We start from the raw sequence: 21581 nt of genomic DNA, 5'->3' as shown, positions 1-21581 counted from the left end.
CTGAACACACATGCATAGCTGATTCACTTTGTTTTTACAGCAGAAATCAATACAATATTATAGAACCATTATACCACAATTAAAAAAAAAAACTTTCTCAACAGTTTTTTTACTGGTTCTTCTAGCATAATTAAAGTATCTTTGAAGGAATAAAAGAAAGACAATTTTTTTAAAAGCATAGTTTAAATAAATTTTCACACTGCCTTTATCTTCATTATTTCTTATTTGACATGAAGTATTATTAAGAATCTGCCTGCAATGGAGGAGACCCCAGTTTGATTCGTGGGTTGGGAAGTTCCCCTGGAGAAAGGATAGGCTACCCACTCCAGTATTCTTGGGCTTCCCTGGTAGCTCAGACAGTAAAGAATCCACCAGCAATGCAGGAGACCTGGGTTCCATCCCTGGATTGGGAAGATCCCCTGGCAGGGAGGGCACGGCAACCCACTCCAGTATTCTTACCTGGAAAATCTCCATGGACAGAGGAGCCTGGCAGGCTACAGTCCATGGGGTTGTAAACAGCTGGACATGACTGAGCGACTAAGTACAGCACAGCACAGCACACATGATGGAAAAATATTCTTGCCTGGAGAATCCCATGGACAGAAGAGCCTGGCAGGCTACAGCCTCAAAGAGTCTGATGCGACTGAAGCGACTTAGCACAGCAACACTGATGGTTAAAAATGGGTGTGGCTACAGAGTAACTTTCTGGTGCCTTCCAATAGATCCCTTCATGATAATCTGTCTGATTTATGCTCCTCACTATCAAGGGAAGCCAATTGTTTCCCCCCAAGTGAACTCATGCCTCCAGTGAGTATTTGACAGTGGTGAAATGGGATGTGCTTACTTGACCAAGATGTCATTTCATGATCATGCCCAGCCCTCCTAGATTAAGGGAGCAGACAGTCCTATGTCAGACAGTGCCCAGAGCTCAGCAGGCTCTCTCATTTCTCGTCAAAGAACTTCCTGTTCTTTGTGTTCTAGTGGAACCACTGAGAAGAGAGACATCATCATTTAGCACTGTCAAAGATTCAAAAGTCACCTCCTTAATCTATCTTTTATAGACTGCTCTTGATGGGTATTTGCTTTCTTTTTTGCAACTGGCTCATATTGGAGGTACAAATGTGTGATAATGTTTATTAAGTATCGCATGATAGTTAAATAACTATTTTCAAATTTCAATTTGATACCTACTAGTTAAATGCCTGGAGAATTTATCTACCTAAACCTCATTTTCTCACCTATAAAAATGGATAATGATGTCTGCCTAATAGAGGTCATTGATATAGATTAGTTAATGTCAAGGAAGTATCTTCTTTTGTCTTGGATTAGTTTGCCTTAATACAGGCATCGATGTAAATTGCATGCTCTGTGTACATAAGCTTTGGGTCATGCATTTAGTTCCCAGTCACATTAAGGGAACTTGTCATATCACTGATTATACTTTATTGGGTACATATTTGGAAAGAAAAGAAACGCTCAGATTAGGATAAAGGTGACATCACTGCTTGGTTGACACCTTTGGTCTAAGACACCTAATCCTATTAATATAAATAAGAGAGAACACTTGCATGAAACTCATGGGGGTGTCACTGTCTCCCCTCATTGCAACTAAATATGTTGATAAGGGTTGTCTACCACTTACTTTTCATATTAAATCATCTAAATTACATTATGGGCTTCCTTTGTGGCTCAGGTAGTAAAGAATCTGCCTGCAATGCGGGAGACCTGGATTTGATCCTGCGGTAGGGAAGATCCCTTGGAGAAGGGAAAGGCTACCCACTCCAGTATTCTGGCCTGGAGAATTCATGGACTACAGTCCATGGGGTCACAAAGAGTCAGACATGACTGAGCGACTTATAATTTGTAAAGACTCTATCGAACATTTGTTATTTTCTCTATTTTAAGGAGAAGGACAGGTTCATTGGCCTATAGTCACTCAGCTAATTCTAAACTGATTCTAAAGTCCTTGTTCTTAACTACTATATTTCACAAATGCTTCTAGAGAAGATCTAGCATTCTAAAGACTCCAGTAATATTGAATCCAAACAAATATTTTGTTCTCATCTTCTGGGTTAATCCTGGCTCTGTAGACACTGAATAATGGGGAAGTTATTACTAGGCCATGTACTGGGGCTCCCTAATTAACTTGACCCCTGCTAATGGTATAAGGGAGGCATCATCCTTCCTACCCTGAGTTCAGCCTAAGAAAGTATATTGGGGAAAGTATGGAAACCGTATTAGATGCATTCAGATTATTCTTTGACTCTGGGATTTTATTTGCAGCATAAAATGGGAGGGGACATTTCATTGTTAGAAACTGATATGAGAATAAGAAGAATTAATGGTACTTGAGGCTTTATTTTTAAAAATTTATTCTTATTTTTTAGTATTCATTTTGAACAGTTATTCCTAAAATGAAGAGATAGCTTTATACTTAATGAGACCCAGAGGAAAGAGAGAATCCATAAAAATTCTGGCTTAGTTTCCCATTCTCTACCATATCTAGCTAACCAAAGTATGTGAGAGAGAAATAAACGTCAACTACCACCACTATCTCTATAATTACGCATTATAAACATGCATTCCAGCACAAGGGCAACATCTACTAACCCTAATATGACAGATCTCAGAATGTTTTTTGTTTGTTTTTTAACAATTTTAAAATTCAAGTATAGTTAATTTGTAATGTGTTAGTTTCATGTGTAAGCAAAGAGATTCAGTTTTATATATGTGTGTATGTGTGTGTGTGTGTATCATGTGTATGTATATGTATATATATATTCTTTTTCATATTTTTCTCCATTATAGGTTATTATAAGATATTTTTGAATGTAGTTCCATTTGCTATATAATAGGTCCTTGCTGTTTATTTTACATATATTAATGTGTATATGTTAATCCCAATCTCCTAATTTATCTCACCATCAACCCCAACTTTTTCTTTTTCTTCTTTCCCAAAGAAAGGCAATGCCAAAGAATGCTCAAACTACTGCACAATTGCACTCATCTCACACATTAGCAAAGTAATGCTCAAAATTCTCCAAGTCAGGCTTCTATAATATGTGAACCGTGAACTTCCAGAAGTTCAACCTGGTTTTAGAAAAGGCAGAGGAACCAGAGATCAAATTGCCAGCATCCATTGGATCATCAAAAAGTCAAGGGAGTTCCAAAAAAACATCAATTTCTGCTTTATTGACTATGCCAAGGCCTTTGACTGTGTGGATCACAATAAACTGTGGAAAATTCTGAAAGACATGGGAATAGCAGACCACCTGACCTACATCCTGAGAAATCTGTATGCAGGTCAGGAAGCAACAGTTAGAACTGGACGTGGAACAACAGACTGGTTCCAAATAGGAAAAGGAGTACATCAAGGCTGTATATTGTCACCCTGCTTATTTAAGTTATATGTAGAGTGCATCATGAGAAATGCTGGGCTGGATGAAGCACAAGCTGGAATCAAGATTGCTGAGAGAAATATCAATAACCTCATATATGCAGATGACACCACCTTTATGGTAGAAAGTGAAGAGGAACTAAAGAGCCTCTTGATGAAAGTGAAAGAAGAGAGTGAAAAAGTTGGCTTAAAGCTCAACATGCAGAAAACCAAGATCATGGCATCCAGTCCCATCACTTCATGGCAGATAGATGGGGAAACAGTGGAAACAGTGTCAGACTTTATTTTTTTGGGCTCCAAAATCACTGCAGATGGTGACTGCAGCCATGAAATTAAAAGATGCTTGCTGCTTAGAAGGAAAGTTATGACCAAATTAGACTGTATATTAAAAAGCAGAGACATTACTTTGTCCACAAAGGTCCATCTAGTCAAGGCTATGTTTTTTCCAATGGTCATGTATGGATGTGAGAGTTGGACTATAAGGAAAGCTAGATGCCAAAGAATTGATGGTTTCTGAACTGTGGTATTGGAGAAGACTCTTGAGAGTTCCTTGGACAGCAAGGAGATCCAACTAGTCCATCCTAAAGAAGATCAGTCCTGAGTGTTCATTGGAAGGATTGATGTTGAAGCTGAAATTCCAATACTTTGGCCATCTGATGTGAAGAACTGACTCAGTTGAAAAGACCCTGATGTTGGGAAAGATTGAAGGCGGGAGAAGGGGATGACAGAGGATGAGATGGTTGGATGGAGTCACTGACTCAATGGACATGAGTTTGAGTAAATTCCCAGAGTGGTGATGGACAGGAAGGCCTGGTGTGCTGCAGTCCATGGGGTTGCCAAGAGTTGGACACGACTGAGCGACTGAACTGAGCTGAAGGACCCCAACTAACCCCTTTGTAACTCCTTTGGTTTTCTATGTCAGTGTCTATTTCTGTTTTGTAAACAAGTTCATTTGTATCATATTTTTAAATTCTGCACACAAGTCATACCATATGACATTTGTCTTTTCCCTCTACTTACTTCACTTAATATGATCATCTCTAGGTCCATCCATGTTGTTGCAAATGGCATTATTTCATTTCTTTTATGGCTGAGTAACAGTCCATTTCCCAGGTGGCTCAGTTGTAAAGAATCCACCTGGCAAAGCAGGAAATGCAGGTTTGGTCCCTGAGTTGGGAAGATCCCTTGAAGTAGGAAATGACAACCGACTACAGTATTCTTGCCCAGAAAACTGTATGGAAGAGTAACAGAGAAGCCTACTGGACTAAAGTCCATGGGGTCACAAAGAATCAGACAGAACTGAGCACACATATAAGTGGTGATTTATCCATCCATCTATCAGTGGACAGTGAAGTTGCTTCCGTGCTAGGGCATTGTAATCAGTGCTGCTATGAACATTGAGGCACATATATCTTTCTGGATTTTTTTTCTTTGTATATATGCTCAGGAATGAGGTTGCTGGATCACATGGTAGCTGTATTTTTAGTTTTTGAGGAACCTGAATACTATTCTCTAGAGTCACTGTACCAATTTATATTCCCACCAACTATGGAGGAGAATCCCCTCTCTCCACATTCTCTCTAGCATTTAACATTTGTAAACTTTTTAATGATGGCCATCTGAGTGGTGTGAGGTGATAACCTCATTGTAATTTTGATTTCATTTTCTAATAGTAAGAGATGTTGAACATCTCTTCTTGTGCCTATTGGCTATCTGTACATCTTTGGAGAAGTATCTAGGTCTTCTTCCCATTTTTTATTGTTTCTTTTTAACATTAAGCTGTATGCACTATTTATATATTTAGGAAACTAATCCCTCTGTAGAATCATTTGCAAAGATTTTCTCCCAGTTGTAGGTTTTCTAGGTTGTCTTTTCATTTTATTTGCATTTCCTTTGCTGTTCAAAAGGTTTTAAGTTTAATTAGGTCCCATTTGTTGATTTTTGTTTTTATTTCCATTACTCTAGGAGACAGATCCAATAAAATATTGCAGCAGTTTATGTCAAAGAGTATTCTACTTGTGTTTTCCTTTAGGAGTTTCATAGTATATTATCTTACATTTAGGTCTTATGTCCCTTTTGAGTTTATTTTTGTATATGGTATTGGAAAATTCAAATTGATATCAGAGTTTTTAAAAGGGCCCAAATTAAATGGAAACATCAAAATTGCCTAGCTATAGCTTAGAACTTCAATATGTAGAGTAGGAGATACTGTACTATTTCTTACAATTTGGTTTGAAGACCAAATAATCCCCCAGGGAATAAGTTGGAAACTAATTTTTCTATGAATTCTTCACCATGAAATTCTGATTCTAATTAAGTTAGTCTGAGGTGGGCCTGAGTAATTATGTTTTAAAAATAAGTTCAATGGGTGTTTCTGTAGTATTTTATGCTTGAGGCAGGGTTTTGTGAGCCTCTTATTATTCTTTTTGGAGTTAAAGACTCTTCTAAAGAAAACTGGAATTATTCCCCCAGTGTAATTATTATATCTTCCCATCTTTCAGGCCTAGTTTTGACTCCTCTAGAGACAGAGCCAAGGCCAAGGTGCACATCTCTTGTGTATCAGGGTAGGGTGGAAAGAGTCCAGAAGTGAAAATCAAGCAGACATGACCGGATTCTGCATCTCCAATGTTCTATTTTTGTGACTTTAGCAAGTCACTTTACCCTCTAGGCCTGAGTTTCTTTGACTATGAAATGGGAATAATAACAAATATTTCCCTGGACAGCTGACTGAATTCAAGATACATTTGTGAAAAGTGGGTGCTCTATGAATGCTGTTTCTCTTTCCCCCTTTCACACCATTTTTGGGCTGAGTCTTTCTCTGGTCATCCAGTCTAATAGAAGCGATCCTCTTGTTTACCTAATGATACACTGTCTTGTTAAAGGTACTGTGATATTTTAAAAGCAATGACTCACTGTAAATTTAGTTCTGAGCATCTAAAGTAGCTGAGATGTAATGCCCAGCTTACCTTCTCAGCCAGTTGCAGACATAGTAGAGGCAGTCGCACTTTGAGAGCTAGGGCCTGTAATAGATCTTCAGTTCAGTTCAGTTCAATTACTCAGTCGTGTCTGAGTCTTTATGACCCCATGAATTGCAGCATGCCAGGCCTCACCTGCATACAGATTTCTCAAGAGGCAGGCCAGGTGGTCTGGTATTCCCATCTCTTTCAGAATTTCCCACAGTTTATTGTGATCCACACAGTCAAAGGCTTTGGCATAGTCTGTAAAGCAGAAATAGATGTTTTTCTGTAACTCTCTTGCTTTTTCCATGATCCAGCGGATGTTGGCCATTTGATCTCTGGTTCCTCTGCCTTTTCTAAAACCAGCTTGAACATCAGGAAGTTCACAGTTCATGTACTGCTGAAGCCTGGCTTTGAGAATTTTGAGCGTTATCTTACTAGCATGTGAGATGAGTGCAATTGTGCGGTAGTTTGAGCATTCTTTGGCATTGCCTTTCTTTGGGATTGGAATGAAAACTGACCTTTTCCAGTCCTGTGGCCACCGCTGAGTTTTCCAAATGTGCTGGCATATTGAGTGCAGCACTTTCACAGCATCATCTTTCAGGATTTGAAATAGCTCAACTGGAATTCCATCACCTCCACTAGCTTTGTTCGTGGTGATCCTTTCTAAGGCCCACTTGACTTCACATTCCAGGATGTCTGGCTCTAGGTCAGTGATCACTCCATCATGATTATCTTGGTCATGAAGATCTTTTTTTGTACAGTTCTTCTGTGTATTCTTGCCACCTCTTCTTGATATCTTCTGCTTCTGTTAGGTCCATACAATTTCTGTCCTTTATCGAGCCCATCTTTGCATGAAATGTTCCCTTGGTATGTCTAATTTTCTCTAATAGGTCTTAGCCAGCATCAAATTTAGCATGAGAATTAGTTCTACCTCTTTCTCCAAGGAGTCACCTATTATACTCTGGAGGTCATTTGTGCCCCAAGAAAGAAATCCAAGAGGAATATGAAGATACTGATAATGAGGAAGATAATTATGATTCCAATAGATCTATTTTGATCAATACATTTTTTGAAAGAATGAGAAGAGTTTTTCTTACATAAACCAAAATGGTCCCCAGAATTCTTAGTTTATTTAAAAGAATTCTCATCTATATGATAAGTGCCCATCAAATTAAATTAATATTACTTGAAATATCAGATGTTATACTCTTTCTCTCTCTCTCTTGAATCTCTGCAAGTGAGCTATTTACCTTTTAAAGATCATCATATATTCATACTTATGCTTATTCTTATGTATTTGTTTTTCTTTTCCTATGTAGTATATTTGAAGAGCAGCTGACTACAATTGGGGGTTCCCAGGTGGCTCAGTGGTAAAGAATCCACCTACCAATGCAGGAGATGCAGGTTCAATCCCTGGGTCAGGAAGATCCCCTGGATAAGGAAATGACAACCCACTGCAGTATTCTTACCTGGAAAATCCCATGGACAGAGAAGCCTGGTTGACTACAGTCCATGGGGTCACAAAGAGTTGGACAGGGTTGAGCACACACACATGACTACAATAGCTTACTCACCATGTTTCTAACCTTAGAGCTAGAGGAAGAAGCAAAATCACATCAGTATTCTCTGAACTTAAAAGCAAAAACAGTTCAGGGACTGGTGAGGCCAATGTGAAATTTTGTGGTAGAAAGAATGGAAAGGGACTTCTGTTCTGTGCTCTGCAGCTCTGACTTCATTTCCTGAGTTCAGTTCAGGAAGGAAAAATTCACAGCCTTACACACAACACTGATGCCCAAGGTAGGCCAGAAATCCCAAGCAAGGAGCTCATGCTGCTGCATATTCATGAATGCAAATGAGGCCTCACTGCTATAGCACTTGGCTCTGAGATTGCAAATCTGGGTATTAACAGTGATTCCTGCAAGTTTCTATGAATATAAACCAGGAGGGAAATGTCAATTAGGCAGTGAATGCATGTAGAAAGTTATTCTAGCCCATTTGAAAAACATAAACTTTTGGTAAGAAGATACCCCATCCTTCCATTTAATTTTTTTGTGATCTGGGGGCAGTTCAGGGTCTCGTTGTTAAAGAAAACTGGGGACCTCTGGGCCATGGAGTCCTTCAGAATCACTAGCAACCCTGTACTGCAAGTGCCATGAGGGCAGGGGCCCTGGCAATCACTACTGTGTCCCCAGTTGTTAGCACAGTACATGGCTCCCTGTACTGTTTTTCTACCTACTATTGCATAAACGTAGGGGCTGGAGACAACATTTATCATCTCACATTTTCTGTGGATCAAGAGCTGGGTGTGGTTTGCTGAGTTCTGTATCTCTGATTCTTTAATGAAGCTACTGTAGGGTCAAGGCCTGACTGGGAAGGCTTCTTGCTAGGTCACACAAATGACTGCTGGAAGGATTCAGTTTCGCAGGAGGTATTAGCCATGGTATTTGTGGACCTCTGCATAGAAATTTCACAAGGTGGCAATGTGCTTCATCAGAGTGAGGAAGCAAGAGGAAATGGGAGTGTGTCAGCAAGAGACAGTGCTAGTACAATGAAAGCCATAGTTATCTGGATGATTTTCAATTATGTATTTTGTCTACAGTTGTCCAAATTCATCAAAGTGAAAACTCAAGGTCAATATTTTAAAAGGCTTATATGAGAAATAGCTGGAATATCTTCATAAATATTCTGTAAATATAAAACTGCTACTGCTGTTGCTAAGTCCCTTCAGTCCAACTCTGTATGACCCCATAGACGGCAGCTCACCGGGCTCCTCTGTCCCTGGGATTCTCCAGGAAAGGAGTGGGTTGCCATTTCCTTCTCCAGTGTGTGAAAGTCAATAGTGAAAATGAAAGTGAAGTCACTCAGTCGTGTCTGACTCATAGCAACCCCATGGACTGCAGCCTACCAGGCTCCTCCATCCATGGGATTTTCTAGGCAAGACTACTGGAGTGGCTTGCCATTGCATTCTCTGAAATATAAAACTACTCTAAGCTAAAATTTGTATTAAAATTTATTAAAATTTTTATTTTAGTTATAAAATATTTTTAAAAAATACATTTTAACAGCATTAATTTAAAACGTGAGAGGGAGCAGGGAGGAGCTAAGATGGCGGAGGAGTAGGACGGGGAGAACACTTTCTCCCCCACAAATTCTTCAAAAGAACATTTAAACGCTGAGTAAATTCCACAAAACAACTTCTGAATGCCAGCAGAGGACATCAGGCACCCAGAAAAGCAACCCAAGTCTTCGAAAGGAGGTAGGAAAAAATATAAAAGACAAAAAAAAGAGACAAAAGAGGGAGGGACGGAGTTCCATCCCAGGAAGGGAGTCTTAAAAAGAGAGAAGTTTCCAACACCAGGAAACCTTCTCACTGCTGAATCTGTGCCGAGCCTTGGAAGCACAGAGGGCAACATAACAGGGAGGAAAAATAAATAAACAATTAAAACCCGCAGATTGCGAGCCCTACGGTAACTCCCCCAGTGGAGAAGCAGCACAGACGCCTGCACACGCCACTAGCAAGCAGGGGCTGGGCAGGGAGGCATGGCGCAGGCTGCATTGCTTAGAGTAAAGATCTGGCCTGAATACCCTGAGCACTATCTGAGCGAAATAATTTGGGCTAGCAAACCAGACTGTGGGATATCTACCACGTGAAAAGCCAGCCCTAACCTAAGACACCGCCAGGCCTGCGCACGGAACAAAGGACTAAACAGAGATAGCCAGCTGCAGACCACCCCCCTCCAGTGACAGGCAGCCAGAGCCGGAAGGGGACAATCGCAGCCCCAGAGAGACATTATCTATAAAACTGTAAGCAGGCTTCTTTGCTAACTAAAACTTCTTGGGGGTCTGGATGGTCAACATCTGCCTGAGAAGATGTTGTACACCTAGATAACCGAGTGGCGGGGAGGCGATAAGTCACAGCAATTGCACGCGCCAAACACCTCATCACCTGAGCTTCTCGGATCTGGGAAGGGCACAAAACGCAGGCCCAACCGAGTCTGGGCCTCTGAGGACTACCCGAGTGCCTGAACCTGAGCGGCTTGGACCTGGGAGGTGCAGGCAGCCCAGGGCCGGCCATGGATGGTTCCCGGCGGACCAACCTAGAGCCTGAGCAGTGTGGGCAGGGAGGCTACATGCGCTGTGAGCAGGGGCAGACCCAGTGTGGCTGAGGCACTGCGAGCACATGCCAGTGTTATTTGTTTGCAGCATCCCTCCCTCCCTCCCCACAGCGTGACTGAACAAGTGAGCCTAAAAAAAAAAAAGTGTCCTCCACCGTCCCCTTTGTGTCAGGGCAGAAACCAGATACTGAAGAGACCAGCAAACAGAAGAAGCTATAACAGAAGGAACTGCCTTGGAAGCTACAGGCAATAGATTAAAACCCTGTGGTTAGTACCAACTACATAGGAAGGGGCCTATAGATCTTGAGAAATATAAGTCGGACTAAGGAACTAGCCAAAAATGAACTGAACCCACAATACTCACAACGAAACCAGAGAAAGTCCTAGATATATTTTTATTATTTTTACGATCATTCTTTCTTTCTTTTTTTTTAATTAAAAAAAAATTTTTAAGTCCTCTATTATTCCTTTAATTTTCACTTTTATAACCTATTACTTTGCAAAAAAAAAGAAGACCCTATTTTTTTAAAAGCAAACTTCATATATATTTTTTTTATAATTTTTTTGACCTTTTTTTTTTTCTTCTTTTCTTTAACATTGTACTTTTGAAATTCCAAACTCTGCTCTAGATTTTTAATTTTAGCTTTTTGGTATTTGTTATCAATTTTGTACCTATAGTTTTTTTTTTTTATAATTTCTATGACTTTTTTTTTCTTTTTCTCTGTTTCTTTCTTTTCTTCTTTTATATAACATTGTATATCTGAAATTCCAAACTTTACTCTAGATTTTTAATTTATGCTTTTTGGTATTTGTTATCAATTTTGTACCTGTATTTTCTTTATAATTTTTGTGACTTTGTTGTTTTTGTTTGTTTGTTTTTTTTCCCTCTCTTTCTTTTTCTTCTTTTTTTTTAACATTGTATTTTTGAAATTCCATACTCTACTCTAGATTTTTAACTTTTGCTTTTTGGTATTAGTTATCAATTTTGTACCTATATTTTCTTTATAATTTTCGTGACCTTGTTTGTTTTTGTTTGTTTGCTTTTTCTCTCTTTCTTTTCCTTCTTCTTACCTTTAACATCATATTTTTGAAATTCCAAACTCTACTCTAGACTTTTAATTTTTGCTTTTATGTATTTGTTACCAATTTTGTACCTTTAAGAACCCAATCTTCAGTACCCATTTTTCACTAGGGAGCGAGATTACTGGCTTGACTGCTCTCTCTCCCTTTGGACTCTCCTTTTTCTCCACCAGGTCGCCTGTGTCACCTCCCTAACCCCTCTCTATTCTACCCAACTCTGTGAATTTCTGTGTGTTCCAGACGGTGGAGAACACTTAGGGAACTGATTACTGGCTGGATCTGTCTCCCTCCTTTTCATTCCTCCCTTTTATCCTCCTGGCCACCTGTCACCTTGCTCCTTCTTCTCTTCTCTGTATAACTCCGTGAACATCTCTGAGTGGTCCAGTTGTGGAGTGCACATAAGGAAGTAATTACTGGCTAGCCCACTCTCTCCTCTATTGATTCCACCTCATCTTATTCAGGTCACCTCTAACTCCCTCCTCCCTTTTCTCTTCTCCATGTAACGCTGTGAACCTCTCTGGGTGACCCTCACGGTAGAGAAACTTTTCATCTTTAACGTAGATGTTTTATCAATGGTGCTGTATAGAAGGAGAAGCTTTGAAACTACTGTAAACATAAGACCGATAACTGGAAGCAGGAGACTTAAGTCCAAATCCTGACTCCAGGGAACTCCTGACTCCAAGGAACATTAATTGACAGGAGCTCATCAAACGCCTCCATACCTACACTGAAACCAAGCACCACACAAGGGCCAACAAGTTCCAGGGCAAGACATACCAAGCAAATTCTCCAGCAACAAAGGAACACAGCCCTGAGCTCCAAGATACAGGCTGCCCAAAGTCACCCCAAAGCCATAGACATCTCATAACTCACTACTGGACACTTCATTGCACTCCAGAGAGAAGAAATACAGCTCCACCCACCAGAACACCGACACAAGCTTCCCTAACCAAGAAACCTTGACAAGCCACCTGTACAAACCCACACACAGCGAGGAAATGCCACAATAAAGAGAAATCCACAAACTGCCAGAATACAGAAAGGACACCCCAAACTCAGCAATTTAAACAAGATGAAGAGACAGAGGAATACCCAGCAGATAAAGGAACAGGATAAATGCCCACCAAACCAAACAAAAGAGGAAGAGATAGGGAATCTACCTGATAAAGAATTCCGAATAATGATAGTGAAATTGATCCAAAATCTTGAAATCAAAATGGAATCACAGATAAATAGCCTGGAGACAAGGATTGAGAAGATGCAAGAAAGAGAAGATGCAAGAAAGATTTAACAAGGACCTAGAAGAAATAAAAAAGAGTCAATATATAATGAATAATGCAATAAATGAAATTAAAAACACTCTGGAGGCAACAAATAGTAGAATAACAGAGGCAGAAGATAGGATGAGTGAATTAGAAGATAGAATGGTAGAAATAAATGAATCAGAGAGGATAAAAGAAAAACAAATTAAAAGAAATGAGGACAATCTCAGAGACCTCCAGGACAATATTAAATGCTACAACATTTGAATCATAGGGGTCCCAGAAGAAGAAGACAAAAAGAAAGACCATGAGAAAATACTTGAGGAGATAATAGTTGAAAACTTCCCTAAAATGGGGAAGGAAATAATCACCCAAATCCAAGAAACCCAGAGAGTCCCAAACAGGATAAACCCAAGGCGAAACACCCCAAGACACATATTAATCAAATTAACAAAGATCAAACACAAAGAACAAATATTAAAAGCAGCAAGGGAAAAACAACAAATAACACACAAGGGAAATCCCATAAGGATAACAGCTGATCTTTCAATAGAAACTCTTCAAGCCAGGAGGGAATGGCAAGACATACTTAAAATGATGAAAGAAAATAACCTACAGCCCAGATTATTGTACCCAGCAAGGATCTCATTCAAATATGAAGGAGAAGTCAAAAGCTTCTCAGACAAGCAAAAGCTGAGAGAATTCTGCACCACCAAACCAGCTCTCCACCAAATACTAAAGGATATTCTCTAGACAGGAAACACAAAAACGGTGTATAAATTCGAACTCAAAACAATAAAGTAAATGGCAACGGGATCATACTTATCAGTAATTACCTTAAACATAAATGGGTTGAATGCCCCAACCAAAAGACAAAGACTGGCTGAATGGATACAAAAACAAGACCCCTACATATGTTGTCTACAAGAGACCCACCTCAAAACAGGGGACACATACAGACTGAAAGTGAAGGGCTGGAAAAAGATTTTCCATGCAAATAGGGACCAAAAGAAAGCAGGAGTAGCAATACTCATATCAGGTAAAATAGACTTTAAAACAAAGGCTGTGAAAAGAGACAAAGATGGTCACTACATAATTATCAAAGGATAAATCCAAGAAGAAGATATAACAATTATAAATATATATGCACCCAATACGGGAGCACCGCAATATGTAAGACAAATGCTAACAAGTATGAAAGGAGAAATTAAAATAACACAATAATAGTGGGAGACTTTAATACCCCACTCATACCTATGGATAGATCAACTAAACAGAAAATTAACAAGGAAACACAAACTTTAAATGATACAATAGACCAGTTAGACCTAATTGATATCTATAGGACATTTCATCCCCAAACAATGAATTTCACCTTTTTCTCAAGTGCACACGGAACCTTCTCCAGGATAGATCACATCCTGGGCCATAAATCTAGCCTTGGTAAATTCAAAAAAATTGAGATCATTCCAAGCATCTTTTCTGACCACAATGCAGTAAGATTAGATCTCAATTACAGGAGAAAAACTATTAAAAATTCCAACATATGGAGGCTGAACAACACGCTGCTGAATAACCAACAAATCACAGAAGAAATCAAAAAAGAAATCAAAATTTGCATAGAAACGAATGAAAATGAAAACACAACAACCCAAAAAAAAGCAGTGCTAAGGGGAAAGTTCATAGCAATATAGGCATACCTCAAGAAACAAGAAAAAAGTCAAATAAATAACCTAACACTACTCCTAAAGCAACTAGAAAAGGAAGAAATGAAGAACCCCGGGGTTAGTAGAAGGAAAGAAATCTTAAAAATTAGGGCAGAAATACATGCAAAAGAAACAAAAGAGACTATAGCAAAAATCAACAAAGCTAAATGCTTGTTCTTTGAAAGGATAAATAAAATTGACAAACCATTAGCCAGACTCATCAAGAAACAAAGGGAGAAAAATCAAATCAATAAAATTAGAAATGAAAATGGAGAGATCACAACAGACAACACAGAAATACAAAGGATCATAAGAGACTACAATCAACAATTATATGCCAATAAAATGGACAACGTGGAAGACATGGACAAATTCTTAGAAAAGTACAACTTTCCCAAACTGGACCAGGAAGAAATAGAAAATCTTAACAGACCCATCACAAGCACGGAAATTGAAACTGTAATCAAAAATCTTCCAGCAAACAAAAGCCCAGGTCCAGACGACTTCCCAGCTGAATTCTACCAAAAATTTAGAGAAGAGCTAACACCTATCCTGCTCAAACTCTTCCAGAAAATTGCAGAGGAAGGTAAACTTCCAAACTCATTCTATGAGGCCACCATCACCCTAATACCAAAACCTGACAAAGATCCCACAAAAAAAGAAAACTACAGGCCAATAACACTGATGAATATTGATGCAAAAATCCTTAACAAAATTCTAGCAATCAGAATCCAACAACACATTAAAAAGATCATACACCATGACCAAGTGGGCTTTATCCCAGGGATGCAAGGATTCTTCAATATCCGCAAATCAATCAATGTAATACACCACATTATCAAATTGAAAAACAAAAACCATATGATTATCTCAATAGATGCAGAGAAAGCCTTTGACAAAATTCAACATCCATTTATGATAAGAACTCTCCAAAAAGCAGGAATAGAGGAACATACCTCAACATAATAAAAGCTATATATGACAAACCCACAGCAAACATTATCCTCAATGGTGAAAAACTGAAAGCATTTCCTCTAAAGTCAGGAACAAGACAAGGGTGCCCACTTTCACCATTACTATTCAACATAGTTTTGGAAGTTTTGGCCACAGCAATCAGAGCAGAAAAAGAAATAAAAGGAATCCAAATTGGAAAAGAAGAAGTAAAACTCTCACTGTTTGCAGATGACATGATCCTCTACATAGAAAACCCTAAAGACTCCACCAGAAAATTACTAGAACTAATCAATGATTATAGTAAAGTTGCAGGATATAAAATCAACACACAGAAATCCCTTGCATTCCTATACACTAATCATGAGAAAACAGAAAGAGAAATTAAGGAAACAATTCCATTCACCATTGCAACGGAAAGAATAAAATACTTAGGAATATATCTACCTAAAGAAACTAAAGACCTATATATAGAAAACTATAAAACACTGGTGAAAGAAATCAGAGGACACTAATAGATGGAGAAATATACCATGTTCATGGATTGGAAGAATCAATATAGTGAAAATGAGTATACTACCCAAAGCAAATTATAGATTCAATGCAATCCCCATCAAGCTACCAATGGTATTCTTCACAGAGCTAGAACAAATAATTTCACAATTTGTATGGAAATACAAAAAACCTCGAATAGCCAAAGCTATCTTGAGAAAGAAGAATGGAACTGGAGGAATCAACCTGCCTGGCTTCAGGCTCTACTACAAAGCCACAGTTATCAAGACAGTATGGTACTCGCACAAAGACAGAAATATAGATCAATGGAATAAAATAGAAAGCCCAGAGATAAATCCACACACATATGGACACCTTATCTTTGACAAAGGAGGCAAGAATATACAATGGATTAGACAATCTCCTTAACAAGTGGTGCTGGGAAAACTGGTCAACCACTTATAAAAGAATGAAACTAGAACACTTTCTAACACCATACACAAAAATAAACTCAAAATGGATTAAGGATCTCAACGTAAGACCAGAAACTATAAAACTCCTAGAGGAGAACATAGGCAAAACACTCTCTGACATACATCACAGCAGGATCCTCTATGACCCACCTTCCAGAATATTGGAAATAAAAGCATAAATAAACAAATGGGACCTAATTAAACTTAAAAGCTTCTGCACAACAAAGGAAACTATTAGCAAGGTGAAAAGACAGCCTTCAGAATGGGAGAAAATAATAGCAAATGAAGCAACTGACAAACAACTAATCTCAAAAATATACAAGCAACTCCTACAGCTCAACTCCAGAAAAATAAATGACCCAATCAAAAAATGGGCCAAAGAACTAAATAGACATTTCTCCAAAGAAGACATACAGATGGCTAACAAACACATGAAAAGATGCTCAACATCACTCATTATCAGAGAAATGCAAATCAAAACCACTATGAGGTACCATTTCACACCAGTCAGAATGGCTGCGATCCAAAAGTCTACAAGCAATAAATGCTGGAGAGGGTGTGGAGAAAAGGGAACCCTCTTACACTGTTGGTGGGAATGCAAACTAGTACAGCCACTATGGAGAACAGTGTGGAGATTCCTTAAAAAACTGGAAATAGAACTGCCTTATGATCCAGCAATCCCACTGCTGGGCATACACACTGAGGAAACCAGAAGGGAAAGAGACACGTGTACCCCAATGTTCATCGCAGCACTGTTTATAATAGCCAGGACATGGAAGCAACCTAGATGTCCATCAGCAGATGAATGGATAAGAAAGCAGTGGTACATATACACAATGGAGTATTTCTCAGCCATTAAAAAGAATACATTTGAATCAGTTCTAATGAGGTGGATGAAACTGGAGCCTATTATACAGAGTGAAGTAAGCCAGAAAGAAAAACACCAATACAGTATACTAACGCATATATATGGAATTTAGAAAGATGGTAACAATAACCCTGTCTACGAGACACCAAAAGAGACACTGATGTATAGATCAGTCTTATGGACTCTGTGGGAGAGGGAGAGTGTGGGAAGATTTGGGAGAATGGCATTGAAAATGTATAATATCATGTATAAAACGAGTCGCCAGTCCACGTTCGATGCATGATACTGGATGCTTGGGGCTGGTGCACTGGGACGACCCAGAGAGATGGTATGGGGAGGGAGGAGGGTTCAGGATGGGGAACACAGGTATACCTGTGGCGGATTCATTTCAATATTTCGCAAAACTAATACAATATTGTAAAGTTTAAAAAATAAAATTAAATTAAAAAAAATAAAAAGAGTCAAGAAAAAAAATAAAATATGAGAGGGAGAAGCAGTAAAAGTGTAGAGTTTACTAATCATATCAAATTTAAGTTGTCAGTATAAAATAGGGTGTTATAAGGAAAAGGAGTATGTCAAGGTTGTATATTGTCACCCTGCTTATTTAACTTATATGCAGAGTACATCATGAGAAATGCTGGGCTGGAAGAAGCACAAGCTGGAATCAAGATTGCTGAGAGAAATATCAATAACCTCAGATATGCAGATGACACCACCCTTATGGCAGAAAGTGAAGAGGAACTCAAAAGCCTCTTGATGAAAGTGAAAGTGGAGAGTGAAAAAGTTGGCTTAAAAGCTCAACATTCAGAAAATGAAGATCATGGCATCCAGTCCCATCACTTCATGACAAATAGATGGGGAAACAGTGGAAACAGTGTCAGACTTTATTTTCTTGGGCTCCAAAATCACTGCCGATGGTGATTGCAGCCGTGAAATTAAAAGACACTTACTCCTTGGAAGGAAAGTTATGACCAATCTAGATAGCATATTCAAAAGCAGAGATATTACTTTGTCAACAAAGGTTCATCTAGTCAAGGCTATGGTTTTTCCTGTGGTCATGTATGGATGTGAGAGTTGGACTGTGAAGAAAGCTGAGTGCTGAAGAATTGAAGCTTTTGAACTGTGGTGTTGGAGAAGACTCTTGAGAGTCCCTTGGACTGCAAGGAGATCCAACCAGTCAGTCCATCCTAAAGGCATCAGTCCTGGGTGTTCATTGGAGGTATTGATGCTGAAGCTGAAACTCCAATACTTTGGCCATCTCATGCAAAGAGTAGACTCATTGGAAAAGACCCTGATGCTGGGAGGGATTGGGGGCAGGAGAAGAAGGGGCCAACAGAGGATGAGATGGCTGGATGGTGTCACTGACTCGATGGACATGAGTTTGTGTGAACCCCGGGAGTTGGTGATGGACAGGGAGGCCTGGCTTGCTGTGATTCATGGGGTCACAAAGAGTTGGACACGACTGAGTGACTGAACTGAACTAAATTGAAGTTTAAATTATTTTATCTAAATCTCATGATAGCCACAAGAGAAAATTCTATTGTAATTACACAAAAGGACACATAAAAAAGGCAAAGCAAGAAAGACCCACCCCCAAAGGGAAACTATCTCTGTACCTTAAGGAATGACAAAAAGAAGAATAAATTAATTTTGTGGAAATAATAAAAATTAGAATAAAATTAAAGGAAAGAGAATAGAAAAAAATAGAAAGATTAACCAAACTAAGAGTTGGTTCCTTAAAAAATTGGCAAACCTTTAACTAGACTAATAAGGAAAAAAGAAAAAGGACTCAAATCAACAAAATTATTACTGAGAAAAGACATTGCAATGAATATCAAAGAAATTCAAAGATTGTGAGGCTATTGTAAATAGCAATATGTGAATAAACTGAACAACTTAAATGAAATGGAAAAAAATATCAGGAAGATACAACTAAGACTGAATCAGGAAGAAATAAAAAATCTGAATGGACCAGTTACTAGTAAGGAGATTGATAATTTAAAATTTCACAATGAAGAAAAGTCCAGATGATTTCACTGATTAATTGTATCAAACTTGGAAAGAACTAACTCCAGTCCTTCTCAACTCTTCTAAAAATTGATGAGGAGGAAACATTTCCAGTTCATTTCACAAGGCCAGCATTACTCTGATGCCAAAACCTTCATTTTATTAGGCAAGCAATACCCTGATACCAAAATTGACACCACTAGGAAAGCACAGGCCAATATCCATGATTAATATAGATGCAAAAGTTTTCAAAAAATACTAATAAATGGAATTATGAAGCACATTAAAAGGATCATTCACCATGGCCAAGTAAGATTTACACCTGGGATACAAGGATGGTTCAATGTGCATGAATCAATTAATGTGATAATCAGGCAAGAAAAAGAAACAAAAGACATCAGAATTTAAAAGGAGGAAGTATTATATTTTCTATTTGCAGATGACATGATTTTACATATACAAAATCCTTAAGACTCAGTTGGAAAACTGTTCAATTCAGTTCAGTTCAGTTCAATTCAGTCACTCGGTCGTGTCCGACTCTTTGTGACCCCATGAATCGCAGCACGCCAGGCCTCCCTGTCCATCACCAACTCCCAGAGTTCACCCAAACTCATGTCCATCAAGTCAGTGATGCCATCCAGCCATCTCATCTTCTGTCGTCCCCTTCTCCTCCTGCCCCCAATCCCTCACAGCATCAGGGTCTTTTCCAATGAGTCTACTCTTCGCATGAGGTGGCCAAAGTACTGGAGTTTCAGCTTCAGCATCATTCTCTCCAAAGAAATCCCAGGGCTGATCTCCTTCAGAATGGACTGGTTGCATCTCCTTGCAGTCCAAGGGACTCTCAAGAGTCTTCTCCAACACCACAGTTCAAAAGCATCAATTCTTTGGCACTCAGCCTTCTTCACAGTCCAACTCTCACATCCATACATGACCACAGGAAAAACCATAGCCTTGACTAGATGAACCTTTGTTGGCAAAGTAATGTCTCTGCTCTTGAACATGCTATCTAGGCTCTTTCCTTCCAAGGAGTAAGCGTCTTTTAATTTCATGGCTGCAGTCACCATTTGCAGTGATTTTGGAGCCCAAGAAAATAAAGTCTGACACTGTTTCCACTGTTTCCCCATCTATTTCCCATGAAGTGATGGGACTGGATGCCATGATCTTTGTTTTCTGAATGTTGAGCTTTAAGCCAACTTTTCCACTCTTCTCTTTCACTTTCATCAAGAGGCTTTTTAGTTAGGCTTAATCAATGAATTCAGTAAATAAACAGGGTAAAAAACATATAAAACTTAATAGCATTTCTATAAGCTAACAAATTTTCTGAAAAATAAGTTGGAAAATTGATCCCATTTATGATAGCATCAAAAACACTAAAACAGAAATACATATAACTAAGGTGGTAAAAGATATCTACTCTGAAAACTATATTGTTGAAATAAGTATAAGAAATAAATAAATGGTATCTTGTGCTCATAGGTTAGAAGAGTTAGTTACTAAAAAAGTCAATGCTACCACTATACTATATAACTTTGTAGCATATAAAAATGTCAAATTATAATTCTGTGTACCTGTAAATATATATTATTCTGTATATGTGTGTGTGTGTGTGTGTGTGCATGCATGCTCAGTTGTGTCTGACTCTTTGTGACCCTATGGACTATAGTTGCCAAACTCCTCTGTCCATGGGATTTCCCAAGCAAGAATACTGGAATGGGTTGCCATTTCCTTCTTCAGGGGATTGTCCGGACCCAGGAATCAAATCCACATCTCCTGCATTGCAGGTGGATTCTATACCACTGAGACACCAGGGAAGCCCGTGTATGTGTGTGCGTGTGTGTGATTATTCAGTTCAGTTCAGTTACTCAGTTGTGTCCAACTCTTTGTGACCCCCATGGACTAGAGCATGCCACGCTTTCCTGTCCATCATTAACTCCTGGAGCTTACTCAAACTCATGTCGCATGAGTTGGTGATGCCATCCAACCGTCTCACCCTGTCATCCTCCTCCCACCTTCAATCTTTCCCAGCATCAGGGTCTTTTCAAATGGGTCCGTTCTTCACATTAGGTGGCCAAAGGAGGGGAGTTTCAGCTTCAACATCAGTCCTTCCAATGAATATTCAGGACTGATTTCCTTGAGGATGGACTGGTTGGATCTCCTTGCAGTCTAAGGGACTCTCAAGAGTCTTTTCCCACACTACAGTTCAAAACCATCAATTCTTCAGTGCTCAGCTTTCTTTATAGTCCAACTCTCATATCCCCACATGACTACTG

This window comes from Bos taurus, chromosome 26 (assembly GCF_002263795.3).
Source record: "Bos taurus isolate L1 Dominette 01449 registration number 42190680 breed Hereford chromosome 26, ARS-UCD2.0, whole genome shotgun sequence".
Taxonomy (NCBI): Eukaryota; Metazoa; Chordata; class Mammalia; order Artiodactyla; family Bovidae; genus Bos; species Bos taurus.
Note: the sequence above shows the minus strand (reverse complement) of the source record.